The sequence below is a fragment of the Arvicanthis niloticus genome, chromosome 4, assembly GCF_011762505.2.
Source record: "Arvicanthis niloticus isolate mArvNil1 chromosome 4, mArvNil1.pat.X, whole genome shotgun sequence".
Classification (NCBI taxonomy): domain Eukaryota; kingdom Metazoa; phylum Chordata; class Mammalia; order Rodentia; family Muridae; genus Arvicanthis; species Arvicanthis niloticus.
Genome location: NC_047661.1, coordinates 26270016 through 26284161, shown reverse-complemented (window position 1 = coordinate 26284161; position 14146 = coordinate 26270016). Strand labels below are relative to the sequence as shown.

General features: G+C 47.2%; 1 protein-coding gene across 4 annotated transcripts in view; it reads right to left on the bottom strand.

The window, feature by feature from the left end:
- Positions 1 to 14146, bottom strand: part of Jade1 (jade family PHD finger 1) — a 54354-nt gene that overhangs the window by 38118 nt on the left and 2090 nt on the right. The window lies entirely within an intron of this gene.

Here is a 14146-nt window from a genome sequence, read left to right as displayed (position 1 = left end):
GCCTTTTTAAAGAACAGCACGAGGGGCTGGAGGGATGTGTTGTGAGCAAGGTAACTGAGCCCAGTTACCTGAACTCACTGCTCACTAGCTGCACCTGTAACTCCAGCTCCAGCCTCTGTGGGCACCTACATTCCCATGCTCACAACCACACAGAGACACATAATTAAAAGTAAATCTTTGAAAAATACAAGACTTTAGTAGCTCCATATCTAATGCTGTTGGGGTGCTTTTCACTCTTTTAATGTGACACAAGCAACACACACACACACACACACACACACACTATAATGTTTATATGCCTCTGTTCCTGTAACTTCTGTTGTCAACAAGTCACAGGCTACCACCTCGGGACCCTGAACGGCGTTAAGTGCTTCGAGCCATAGGACTGGGCAGTATGTCTCCCCTTTTGGAATAGACCCACGTGATTCAGAGATTCGGGCTCCTGAACTTTAGTGTGAAATTTTATATGTTCCTCCAGAGAAACTCACCAATTCAAAAGTTTGTGGGCCTTTTTGTTTCCCAACTGACTCTCTAAGATCAGCTGAAGGGGACTGTAGAGATGGCTTACTTGGTAAAGTGCCAGCAGCCCCCCGCCCCCATGTGAGGACCTAGTTTCCACACCCACAATCCACATAAAAAGGCAGGGTCCCCAGCACACAGGTAGAGACCATTGAACCCATGGGGCTTCCTGGAAGGCCCACCAGTCTACCCTAATCAGTAAGCCCCAGTCCAGTCAGTGAGAGACACTGTCTCAAAAAAACACAACTAACAACTCCTAAGGCACACATGCACAGTCACACATACCAGTAAAGGAATGTACTGTAATTACCAGGCATCCAAATGCCGTCTAAAGCCCCCTTCAGAGACAAGCTCTGTGGGTTACAGTTTGATTTGCAGACTCTAAGATCCACCTATTCATTCTTCCCAGAAAGGTCTCTCACCTGTAACTGGTCAATCTACAAGCAATTTACAACCTGACCACTTGCGCCCATAATGTCCATGGCTGACACGCACCCCTGTGACACTCTCCCACATGTAATGACTGTCTTCCCTGTCATCTGTGTGCTAGAAGCACCAACTGCTGACAGCTATACTCTCCTCCAGCATTCTAAAGCCACCCCTACTCCCCAGGGGCACAGAGGGAGGAAACACCTCACAAAGCTTCAGCTCTCTGAAGCCTGAATCAGTTTTTTAAAATTCAAAAATCACCACCTGAAGGTGGAATTCCTAAAAAGTAACAGTGAGATGCAGCCCAGCCTGAAGCTCCCCACCTCCCGAGCAGGTGAACTGTGAATGTTCACAATCCAGGGACACCCAGAGAACTTGCCTGCTAAACAAGGTAGTGGGACTTACTCCATTTTCATGAACTTGGCAACTTAGTTTTACCTAAACAAAATGCCCTTATCCCAGATTTCAGATAAAAAAAAACTGCAGCTAGACTGATGTTCCAAAATTCAAGCAAAAGCACAAGTAAAATTAGTTTTTTCCTTCTAATGCGTCCACTAATATTCACCCTGAAGACCCCACATAATGGAGCTGAGAACAGTGTGCTTTGCCTGTGGTGGGGTTAATGTTCAGCAAAATTCCCTCCTCCGTGATTCTAATGTACTTAAACCTTGACATCAGGTTGATTTATCTCACCCAGGGCTACTTACTGTATCAGAAAATCAGAGCCTGTGTTACTATCTTTAACACACAACAGAGGCTGCATGTTGCAAACCTGTCCACTAAAAGCCAGCATAAGGAGAGGCTCTGCATCACTATCCCTGGTATCTGGAGCACTGGCTGGTTGCTACCCACACAGATGGTAGGGACCTACGTGATAATCAATTGAAAGGACTCCTCACAACACCCCAGAGAAAGCAGGAAGGTGCCCAACAGCATGAGCGGCATGAGTGGGGCCTGGCTTTGCCGAGCTTCTGGCCTCCAGAAGGAAGACGAGCCAACAAGGTGGGCCAACAAGGTAAAGCCAGCATCCCTGGTGCTCAACAGTGATGAACACTAACAAGAGTCTGCATGAACCCAGAAGGCTGAAGGAATCAAAGTACGGCATCAAGGTGGGGTAACCGGAGAGGAAGGGCATCTCTGCACAACTCACCAGTGCTTTCCCTTACAGTGGAACACTTTTCCTTTTTTTTTCATTTAGTGTGTATGGGGCGTTTTGTCTGCATGTATGACAATGCACCACATACATGCCTGGTGCCTGAGATTATGAGAGGGCATAAGATCCCAGGAACTGGAGTTACAGACAGTTGTGAGCCACCATGTGCTGGAATTCAAGCCTGGGTCCTCTCTAAGAACAGCCAGTGTCTTTAACCACTGATCCACATCAACAGCTCCTAGACATCATTTCTTATATGTGATTGCCAAAGCTTATTGATTGACATAACTCTGTCAAGTCTCCCTATTTCCCTATGGGTTTGGTCTTCAATCACTATCATGGTTTGAATTCATCCTTGAAACATGAAAACATGCCTGAATAAAAGTATGGATGGGGTCGTGAGCCATGAGAGATGCTCAGGGCACAGCCCTCAGGACAAGATGAATGCTTCTCTCTGCAGGGTGGGCACCACAGATGTGAATTTGGCCAGCTTGGCTCACTCACCTTGTTAGGAAGGCTCTCACCAGATGTGGCCCCTCATTCTAAGGACTTTCCAGCCTCCGAAGCCATGAGCCAAACAAAGGTCTATTGCCCTAACTTATCCAGTACCAGTTACTCTACTGTAGCAACAGAAAACAGATAAAACCAGCCACTTCCACCTAGAAGTCCTTGCCACAACCAACTACAGGAAATGAACCACCCCTGAGATGTGCCCAAGGAGACCCGCAAATGCCCAAGCATCCATCCTAGGAATCTCCTAGACAACACTGTGGATGGGTCAGGCTTCTGGCCGTTTGGGTCTCAGGTCTCAGCCTGTGCCAAGGGGTCTCTGCTGGCTTTCCGGGAAAAAAAAAAGTTCAAAGACACCGCCCTGCACTCTAACTGCATGCAGCTCACTCTGTACCACCTAGTCCAGCAATGTTCCGCCTGCTAAGTTTCTGTTCAAGGTCAGTATTTAACAGTTAATGAGCAGGACACGGTGGCACACGCATGTAAGCCCAGCACTGGAGGCAGGTGCAGGATCCCAAGCTTAAGGACACTCTGGGCTTAAGAAGACCTCCTCTCAAATACACAGATGGGCCATCAAGATGGTTTAGCAGGTGAAGGCACTTGCCACCAAGTATTAACCTGAGTTCAATGCCCAGAACCTACACAGTGGAAGGTAAGAACTAGAACATACACACATAGGCATTGTACATATGCACATACACACGTGCATACACACACACACACACTTGTAATAAAAAAAAAGTTTAAACACAGTAACAATAGAAAAGACATTACGGCAGATTTCTTCAAAGGAGACAGCGGCACTCTGTGAACTGAGCAAATAACAGAGAGTCTTTTGCAGTGAGGAAAGAAGATGAAGTCCAGGAAGACTGGCTCAGAGCTCAGCTGCGGAACAAGGCAGAATGGGGTGAAGTTCCTATGAAGGACTCCAGAAAAGGGCTCCTAGTTCAACCGATTTGCTAAGTTAGAGCAGAAGCCCAGCCAGGAGTTAGTGCTCAAATGTCTCATGCAAATGACTTTTACTGAAGTGACTGAGCAGGACTCTCCATTTTTATTTTATGTGTGTGGTGTTTCGCTTGCGCATGTGTCTGCACCGCTGGTGCCAGAAAAGGGAGTGAGGTCCCCTTGGAACTGGAGTTAGGCATGCAGCCATTTGTGTTCACTGGAAGAGTAGCCAGCACTCCTAAGCACTGAGCCAGCCCTCCATCTATCTTTCTGGTTTTTACCTAGTTTATTAAGCTAGCTTAAGCTAGCATGCAGGGCAACGGGTTACACTGTGGCCTTCCCATACTTGGGTCCTTATACTTAGTGTTTATTTGCCCCTCCCCCACTACTCCTCCTCTCCCACCTGCCCTCTTCCCCCGCTCCAGATAGTCCTCCCTTCTGCTTTCACATCGCATGTATTCCATTAGCCTTTGGCTCCGCTATTCCAAGATTTCTTCCTTTATCAGGACTGATAAGGACAGAGAGGAAGGCCCAAACCGCTTTGAGGTCAGAGAAGAGCCTGATAATCCCTGTGTACCAGTATACAGGGTTCTGGGTTCCCTGCAGTGTGCCCCTGAAGATTACAATTTCTGGAGAACAGTGACTTTTCTTACAATGCCACCAACCCTGACTTAAATGGATCCAATGTACGGGAGCCCAGAGTCCGCTGTGAGGAACTACATACACTAGCAGGTAGTAGGCACATCATGTGGAGCACGAGGAAGTCGAGGTAGCTGGCCAACGACCCAACCGGACCATCTCTGTTCACTGCAAGGTGAGATACACCAAGGCAGCTGGACAGCTCTGGTGGGAGCTCAGGGCACCACTCCTGGGGGTTTAGGGACAAACACATTCAGTCTGTTGCATGAGCTAAAGCATAGTCTTTCCCTACACATCAACTCCAAGAAAACTACTCCAAGTAGAAGTTGCAGACTGTTGACTTCCTGGATGGGGTGACCCTAGACGCTACCGTCAGTGTGGTTAGCAAGGTCCCTCAAAACCTCCAAAGTTTGGTTTCCTTTGACTGAAATTGAGGAAGCTGCCAAGCAGTGAAAGAAAAGAACCAGCAGATGACTGGTCTGCCCTAAAATAGCTCCAGAACTGGAGTCACTGAGTTCAGTGGCCCCAGGGTCAGAGGAGAAGAAATTTTACTGAAGACTAAGAAGGGGGGTGATTCAACACTATTCCTGGGAAAAGGAACTCACAGGAAGAGACCAATCAGCCAGGACTGGACCAGGCAGGGCCCATTTATCAGGCCATAAACTCTACAGCCCTAATAAGGATCACACCCCAGTGATTTTACTATCTTATGGCTCATATGCAAAAAGGCTGCCTTTTTCCTCAAGTGTCAATTTTATGCACTATGTCTCCATTGTTATTTATGTCACTGGCAAGAAGTTCCAGAAGGTACTCAATTAAAACCTCCACACACTTGCTTAGCCAGTTATCACCCAGTTCAGTATGATGTATACAGAAATTACCTCCTGGATAAATGGCCGAGTCCCTGCACATGACCACAGCCTATGCTCGAAGGCTTGCTCACCTTCCTCACCAGGCAGGTATCTAAGTGACCCTGAACTGGAGCACCATCTGTTATGCTAGTGTGAAACTTATTGGTGTCCTTCCATGCTCTGTCAGTGAAATGCACTCTCCCAAGGCATGTGCTGTCAAACACCAGGTGACCTTACACAGAGCTGAAATCACACCAGCCACTCTGCTGTCTGCCCGTTGGCACATTTCAGTATTACGTGATGACTGACCTGCAAGTTGCAATAATGAGCCCCTAAAAGATTCGTGTCCCCACCCCCGCCATCTTCTTCTGTTCTGAAGAGTGTACAGCTTTCTAAGCAACCAGATGCAGGCAGTAAAACCTGCCTACCTGCCCCTAGATTAATGTGAAGGAAACCAAGTGTTATCTTAACTTTTAAGGCAATGGTGCATAAAATTTCCAAAACTAATCCATATGCTCAAGTCTAATACAGTGTCAACAGCTTACACATTTCCCATTTGAACTAAAATGAGAAACTGTAATACATCTAAGTCAAATCTAACCCACAAACAATCAGGACATTAGATAGATCCCAGTGAAACTTACAGGCACTGCAGTCCAAATATTTCAACCAAAGTCATATACCAAACTTTAAAGAAAAACGCTGCCCAACCAAGCTACTTCAGGGCCTTGCTGTAGAGCTATGTCAGTAATAAGTATGTCCAAAAGCAAACTCTGACAACTAAGTGGATAGCCACACTCGTTTCTAGTGGTGCAAACACTAACATCGTCCTGTATCCGTAAGCACCAACTCGTAGATTCTCTACCAGTCAGTCTAAACTCAGATTTTAAAAGCCAAGAAAAGCAGTTGGGAGAATCTTAAGGAATTTATAAATGAAGGCTCCTGAACAAATCACGAGCTGCTCTCACTTGCCAATTTATAAATGATTAAATCACTGCTTACACCTAAGACAATCCTTTAAGCCTCCAAAGGTCTATGACTGAGCACTTAATTAACAGTCAGAGCCGAAGCAGGCAAAGAGAGGACGACGAAAGAAGATGTGAGTGTAAAGCCAGCCTGGGCTACATAAGGAGTTCCAGGTTAGGCTATACAGCAAAAGGGTCAACTGTGCCTTGGTGCCATGATGTATTTTAACTTCATTTAACATGAAAGTAAATGAATTCATACCCCAAAAATAACATCAGTAGTCACCCTGGCCTCGATCCAGATGTTCCCAGCCCTATTTCCACCTACAGGGAATCCCTTCCTGTAAAACATGCTAACATATGGAAGAATGAGGCAGCACAGACTATAGGTGTAAAAACTCCAACAAGAAATAGGCTTGCTTACACATAAAGGAAGAGGACAGGGATACACTCAATTCCTCATACTCAAAGGGAAGTCTGAAGAACAGAAAAGGGCCATGGTGGCTCTAAAAAAGGGTGACAGTGGCCCATTGTATTCTACACAGAGAGTACTAAGAACTTTTATATTTCCTGAAGACTTTTACCATGAATGTTTGCTGTGCTTCTATCCCCTGCTTCTAACAGTAAAAACCAAAAATCTGAAGTTTCTTCTCACCAGAACTGAATGAGCAGACCTGGACCAGATGCTAAGCATCCACATGGCGAGCAGCACCAACAAGATACAGGTACACACATACACATACCTGCACACACAAATGCATGCACAACCACACACACACACACACACCCATTCATCAGACGGGGCACTACCCAGACTTATCTCAAAAGAGTACGTGATAGAAAAGAAAGAAGAAAAGCTTATTTTCCAAGGCATTCAGAAGTTACCATTCCATTCTGCCTTGAGGTCTCTGAACCAGGTTCTAACACACAGGCCACATAAGAAATCATTCAAAAATGGCATTTTAGAGAAAGAAGAAAAGAACCAAAGTAAGGGCGAGGAAGGCTTCCAGACCCACTACTGCACGCTCAGTGGAATAAGCCAAGAAATGCGGTATCCACTGGGTAATCTAAGGCCTTTTAAACGCTCACAGAGATGTTCTTACTGGTTATATACAAAGCATCCTTTACAAGAAGCTAGGCTCGAACAGCCAATGACAATTATGCCGAGCAGACTGACATGCGGCTGCTTCTGAGGAACTTTGTTCCTTGATCAGAGCCAACTGTCAGAGGCGATCAGCTACCACTAGCGATGTTAAGTCAAAAAAAAAAACAAAAAACAAAAAACAAAAAACAAAAACAAAAAACAAAACCCACCACCACCAACAACAACAACAAAACTCTGCAGCGCTGTCCTGGTACTGAGAGAAACAAATTCCCAGTGTGTGTGTCCAAAGACCCAGACAGCAAGCTTAGCGAACATTGCGCTTCACATCGCAAGTTCCACGTGAGAACAAACACTTCATCACAATTGCACGCCGCACTGAGAGGGCTGTAGAAACATCAGATGGTCTGCAAACCTAGCAGAAGGTCTGCGAAGCACAAGGCTGAAGCGGATGCCTCTCACAACGTTACACGGCTGCAGGAAAGTTTCCCAGAAGAAACCATAAAGCAAGAACTGCAGTGCTGAACCAGACTCCAGAGATAAAAGAATGGATGCACGCTCCCAACTTTAAAGAGAGCACACAGAATCCTGCAGAGGGCCAGCAGCACAGGAAGAACACAGAGGCCACAAGCTGAACCAAAGGTCCCTTGCCAGGTGGTAAGCAAACCTCCTCCTGGACCCTGGGCCATGGCCTTCCCAGATTCCTGGATGACTACTGGACTAAGAACTCTCTAGACAACCGAAGCTTCTCTGTGCTATCAGCCAGCAGACGAGTAGTATGAAGTTCAAACAGCAACCTGTCAAATGAAGCATAGCTCCTGGCAAGCTAACGTAAAGGTGGCTGCCACTGCCACCCGCCCGGTGGAACACACAAAGGCAGAGCTGAAAGAGCACACTGGAAGTCCCCCAGCCCAATCCACCACAGGAAGCCAGCCCCTCAGAGCAGCAGACACAAGTGATTGGCAGGACACATGCACTTTGCCTGGCATCACCTCCCCGTCGAGGGGTCTCGTCAGAGTGCTTGCTGCTCACTCAGAACCTCTTATCCACACCGGTGACTACGTAGGCACACAGCACCCCTCAACAGGGACATAGGAGCCTAAAACCACAACTCTGAGAACACCGCTTCCATGTGATGGAATGCAGTCTGATATGACACAATAAAGTCAATTAAGGTTAAATAGATGATTGACTGACAGAAGACAGATAAAGGAAGAAAGGACCGCCCTCAGACTAATCAACTCCCTCTATATTTAATCAAGCTTTTTTTTTTTTTGGAGACAGTCTCATGTATCCCAGAATGGCCAGCAATGCCCTAGACAACCTCAGATGACCGTGAACTTCTCTAATGCCCCTGCCTCCACATCCTGAGTGTTATGATCACAAGCATGTATCATCATGCCTCGTTTTATGTGGTGCTGGGGACCACACTCAGAGCTCTGTGGATGTAAAGGTCACACTGTCTTGAGGTAAGGCAAGAGGTTAACAGCCTGTCTTAGAGAGCCGGGATCATGGGCTGTTTTCAGATATCTGAAACAGTGAAGGAGAAGTGATGTACCACTCAAATCTCTGTGCATGCGCTGCTCTCCTGTAGGTGCTCAGTAGCTCCAACAGCCCATGTGACTCACAGAACCCAGAATGCTGCCACCCTGCCCCTTCATGAAAGCTCCTACTGGCCCTTCAATCAATCAGCAGGCTGGTGATTATACATCTGTAAATATAGGGTGTGTCTGGTTAAAGGAATCAATTACCAGATCCCGGGTAGGGACCTTAAAGGTCAGAGTCAAGGATCGGGCATGCTCACTCCTTAAGAAGTCTCGGACCAGAACAGGTGGAAAAACAAACAAGAGAATGAGGTGAGCGGCTGAGACAGGGGAGGCATCCTTAACGCTGTGAATCTCTCTCAAAGGCAACCCTGCAGGCTGCTGCGTGGAACCAGTGGACCCTCTGTAATAAACACGGCCAAACTGCTTACCTGACTTTCCAGCTAATAACAGAGAAGCAAGTGCCCCAGACAGCAATTTAACAGCAGAAGGCAAAGGACAGGAGAGAGACCTACAAAGTCACCAGGAACACTTACAGGAATTTTGACTTCCTAAAGGAGCATACAAAAGTCTATACTTCCTACCCTTCTGGGGAACTCGAGCAGCCGCAAGCCCCAAGCCAAGGTTTGGAAGAAGAGCCTTGTGCAACGGAGAAAATGTAAGCTTCGAGAGTACTACGTGCTGAACAGACAGAAACCAGGCACTTGAGCCCCAGTAAGCTGCTAAGTTGCCTGTATTTCTTGCTCGTTTCCCCTGTGGTAGGAAGGAAATCAACGCTGCCTAATGTACCCCTCAGCTTGAACCCACCCCACCAAAGCAGGCACTGTAAATAACTGTCCAGAAACTTGTCTTGGTTAAGGAACTTCCAGGGCAAGGAGACACCTGATGCTTGCTATTGTTTCCACTTATTCCAATTAAGTCATTCAAAAAGAACACACTACGACTTTCATGTCCTCAGCAAATAGCACAAAAGAACCTAAACTTTTAAAACAAACTTAAGGACAGGTGGAAATATGGCTTGGTGGTGGGACAGGCACTTAGTGTGAGACTCTAGGCTCCACCCCCAGCACCAAAATTGTAAACGTAATCTAAGAATGAACTGACTTCAGCAATCTCAATCACCTCGCTATGTCTGTACCTGAAGAGACTAAAGCAAAAAGGTAAACACTGGCTTAGTGCTACAGTAACGAAAGTGTGGGTACAAACAGCTCAGAGGTAGCAAGGGCACCTGCTTAGAACACAAAGATGCCCAGAGCTCTTCTCCAACACTGCAGAAAAACCAAGACTGGTCTCTAACCATCTATCGAATGAATGCACAGCACCTACCATTGGTCTAGTGTTAATAAAGGATTAAGAATTTAAAATGTGCAGCCCCTCTCCTAGAATCAAGCCGCCCACTGCAAGTCTAGTATTTTTATTTCTGTTGCTCGGGTGAGTAAAACCTTCCCCCAGTAACCACTTAAGTCTTGTGTCTAGCATAGACCCTAAATCTGACTGCCACACTCAGGTGCAAGGCAAAGGGCCTCTAAAGCCAAGCCTGCATTTAGAAGCCAGAGTAACTCACCAAATGACCCCAGCCCTGCCAAAATATACAAAAAAGAAAAACACACCTGCTTCACAGACTTAAGTTTGTGCAGGAAAAAGTGTCAGAGAAATGACAAGAGACTAGCTATCAACTAAATCTCAGTCTGAGATTACATTCTACAATATAGAAGCACCAGCCCCTGGTACCGTGAGCACAGGGGAAAAATAAACAAAATACCCAAGCAGTAGCTGTCAAATCTAGGGATAACCTCTTGTAGACTGTGAGCACAAGAGGAAAGAAAGAGAAGAAAAGCATTCCCCTGCCAATCAGGAGCTGAATGGCCAATGACAGAGCAGGAGAATAGGCAGGTCATCCAGAAAAGATTGGCGCTCTGGTGAGAGGGGCTTTGCCATGAGCATTCACCCTGAGCTGGTCACCAGGGGAGTCGCCAGGAGGACACCTACAGAGCAGAAGCAACCAGGGCAAGACTAAGTTGGCAAGTACCCGGGCATGCGACTGAGTAGCAGGCAGCCACAGACAGGTTAGAATAGCATCTACCTCGCGACAGTGCAAATAGCTTTTTAGTATATATAATGCCTCCCTGTCTTTATTTGAGAGCTAGAAGAGGTGTAGAAAAGTCAGAATTCATTTTACAGGCAAACGTAGTAGTCACTCTAGTTTTAAGCTTCCTTGCTGATCCTAGAGCCACACAGTACTAGGAAAGACACTATTCCACTGGGGCAGTCCATCCAGCCCCCAAAACAGAACATGCTGCAAGATGCTGGAAGAGAAAATAAACTTAAACAAAAAACTTCGGTGGGGGGGGGAGTTCGAACTAGTCTAATTAAACTACTTTGCAAACTAATGATGTTAAAAGGTCAACGTGTTTTATAAGTGAAGGACTCCAAGCAATCTCAAGTGTCACGGAGGGAGCTGGGAGTAAGAACAGAAGATTATAAAGGAGAACCTGACCAAAAAATAATAATAATAATAAAAATAATGTTTCAGATGCTCAGTGTCGAGCCTCTCAATGCCACTTCAAACCAGAAGCAAGACACGTGGCTTCAATGGTTACAATGTCCCAGTAACCTTCAATGACTACCCAATCTATAATAAACCTGTAGGAAAACTGCCTGAAGTACCAACTCTTGACAGCTCACTGACAAAAGATGTAACCACCTGTTCTTTTAATACTAAACCAAAGATGAGCAAGAGAAGGGGGCAGGAGACATACTTGTAGACATTTACTCCCTCCTCACTCACTCCCAGCCCTGTCAAGGATATAATCCCCATCCAAGACCTTTGCACAGACTATCCCAGCCACCTCACAACGGAATCTGAAAACAACCCTTTCCCCAGGTGATCTGAACACACATACACCAGATAACCACACTTCCTTTCCAAACATTTCCGAATCTAAGATTCCCAAATTACAATGAAGATGTCTGACTTGAGAATTAACTCAATTAACATAGGTTCGCCCGTTTACTCTCAGGCGCTTTGTCAAAATGTTAGGTCGCATGCAATGAATGGTCCTTCAAGGGCCAGTGGTTTCAAAAAAGCTGGCCTAGTGTTTAGGGCTAAATGGGGAAAACAAACATGCCTTGGTAATCAAAGAGACAGTTTACCAGGCGAGTGGACAGGGAAAGCCCCTCCCAGGCACGCATGTGAGCCTTACTTGGATTCAAGCACACACAAACTACACTTGAGTAAAACATCTGTATTTTTCAACACCACCACCATCTAATACCTTCCTGACCCAAGGGATCATCTACCACGTTGCAGGGCACACGAAACTCTGTTTCTATCTGTGCACCCCATGATTGGGTCACCTATCTTCTTCCAAGCCTCTGGGCTAGGCAAGCTTTGTTTCTAAATGACAACTTTGCAACCTTGGTGACTACAGAGTAAAACACTTTCTCATAGAGTACAGGCCTTCAAGTGGTAGAAGGAGGCAGTTAACCCCTGCCCCCTTTGGCTATACTGGAGACTGAATCCAGAGCTTCAGGCAGTGGAGACAACCAGCTCCATCACCATTTAGCTACAGTCCTGGTCCTGTGTTTTCTGACAGTTGAAATCCCTGCTATGAAGAAGCAGCATGGGACTCAAAAGGAGAACAAAATTCAAGTCTGCTACACACTCTGGGAATGACCATCCAATGTGCGCAAGCACGGACATAAAGACTTGGGCAAACCTGGGACACTAGCAGGAAACTATTTGTTCTAGAAGATAAAATTCAAGGTCAAATACCTTTACAACTTTATGAAGGGCATAAAACACCAAACATTCAAAAAAAAAAATGTTGTTTTAAATTGTCCGTACTTGATAAGAGAATGCTGGGCTCTGGGTTAGAATCTCAGGGGCAGAGCTATATTCATATGCAGACAACCAAGCTAAAACTAATGTGAGGTTAAATATTTTCAAGAAGTCACATACCTCATTAAAGATAGGTCTGAATCCAAGGTGACTATGAACCTCTACTTGCTTCTAAGCAGACACAGTATGCCCCCCCATTCATGTTTTTCAGTTTTCTGTGTCAATACCCTTGGTTAATCATAGTCCTACAATACTAAGTGTAATAAAGATTTTAAAGATGTAAAAAAAAAAAAAGTTATAGTAAACGGGACTAAAATCTTTGTGGTAAGAAAGACTAAACATATCTGAGTTGCAAAGAGCAGGGTCACCTCGACTGCAGATGCAGTCGACTACTACCTACAAGAACTCCCCAATGAACCCTTCCTTTCGCCAGGTACAGTCTATCCTATGGTCTTAACGAGTGTGGTCTAACCACTAATGAATCACGTTCAGCAAAATTATTCTGTCTTGAAACGAGTTCATTAGCTTTGAAAGAAGGCACTAACTAGCCTTAAGCAGTGAGAGAGGTATCTCATCCACCGCGGGTATTCAAAAAAGGAGAACTCCACGAACCCCACAAACTTTCCCAGGAATGAGGACCTCAGTCAGATCCTCGTCCTCTTTCACTTTCCTAAAAGTGGAGCTCCGTGGCCAAACATAAACATTTCACAAAAGGAAATTTTAAATCCCCCACAGGCTCGGGTCAACAAAGGGTGGAAGACCTTTGCCACCACGTTTCTAGAAAGCAAGCCACCTACAGCTGCTTTAAATGGGTCTCCTAGAGATGACGAGCTCTAACCGGTTTCGAAGGCACATTTAAATCGCCCGCTTTTTTGTTGTTGTTTGCTCACAGCAATTCACCAGCGCCAAGAGTGCGGCCGCCCCCGCGCGCCCAGAAGGGGGAGCCCGGGTGTGAAGCCGGAGCCGGGAGCGTGGATGCGGAGCCCGGAAAGCCGTGGGCCGCAGAGGCGGTCAGAGTGAGGGTCTCGGGTGTGGGGAGTACCCGGGGCCAGGGAATAAGAAGTCGGAAGGGGAGGCCCTGGACTCAGGATTGTGGGGTGGGGGGTCGTAAGTGGGGAGGAAGGCCCGCAGAGGGAAGCTCTAGGGGTTGGAAAGTGGGGGAAACGTGGGGGATGGGAGAGAAAAGGACCTCGGATAAAAGGGGTGCAGGGCCTGAATCTGGGCTGGGGAAGACCGGGCTGGGTGGGAAAACGGGCTGGAGACCCGGGGTGGGGTTGCAGACCGCGGGCATCCCAGCCGCCCGCCCGCCCGCCAGGCGCAGGGCCCGGCTCGGCGCGGCGCCGCCCCCTCACGCTCCCGCTCCTCCCGAGGCGACAGGAACAACAGCGCGGGAGGAGGGGAAAGTAACTCCGGCCCCGGTGCGGGGATGACACCGCCTCCCCGCGGCGCAGCCGGCCTCGCGCCCGCGCCGCCGCCCTCGGCGTTTGAAAGTGGCCACCCCCCGCCGCCGCTCCCGCCCGCCGCCACCAGCTGCACCAATCCGCTCGGCCCCAGTTGCAAATCAAACGCTCCCTCGCGTCCGCACGCCACTTGCGCCGCTGCAAACGGCTACGCCGTCCCTCCCCGGCCTCCCCGCGGGCCCGGGGAG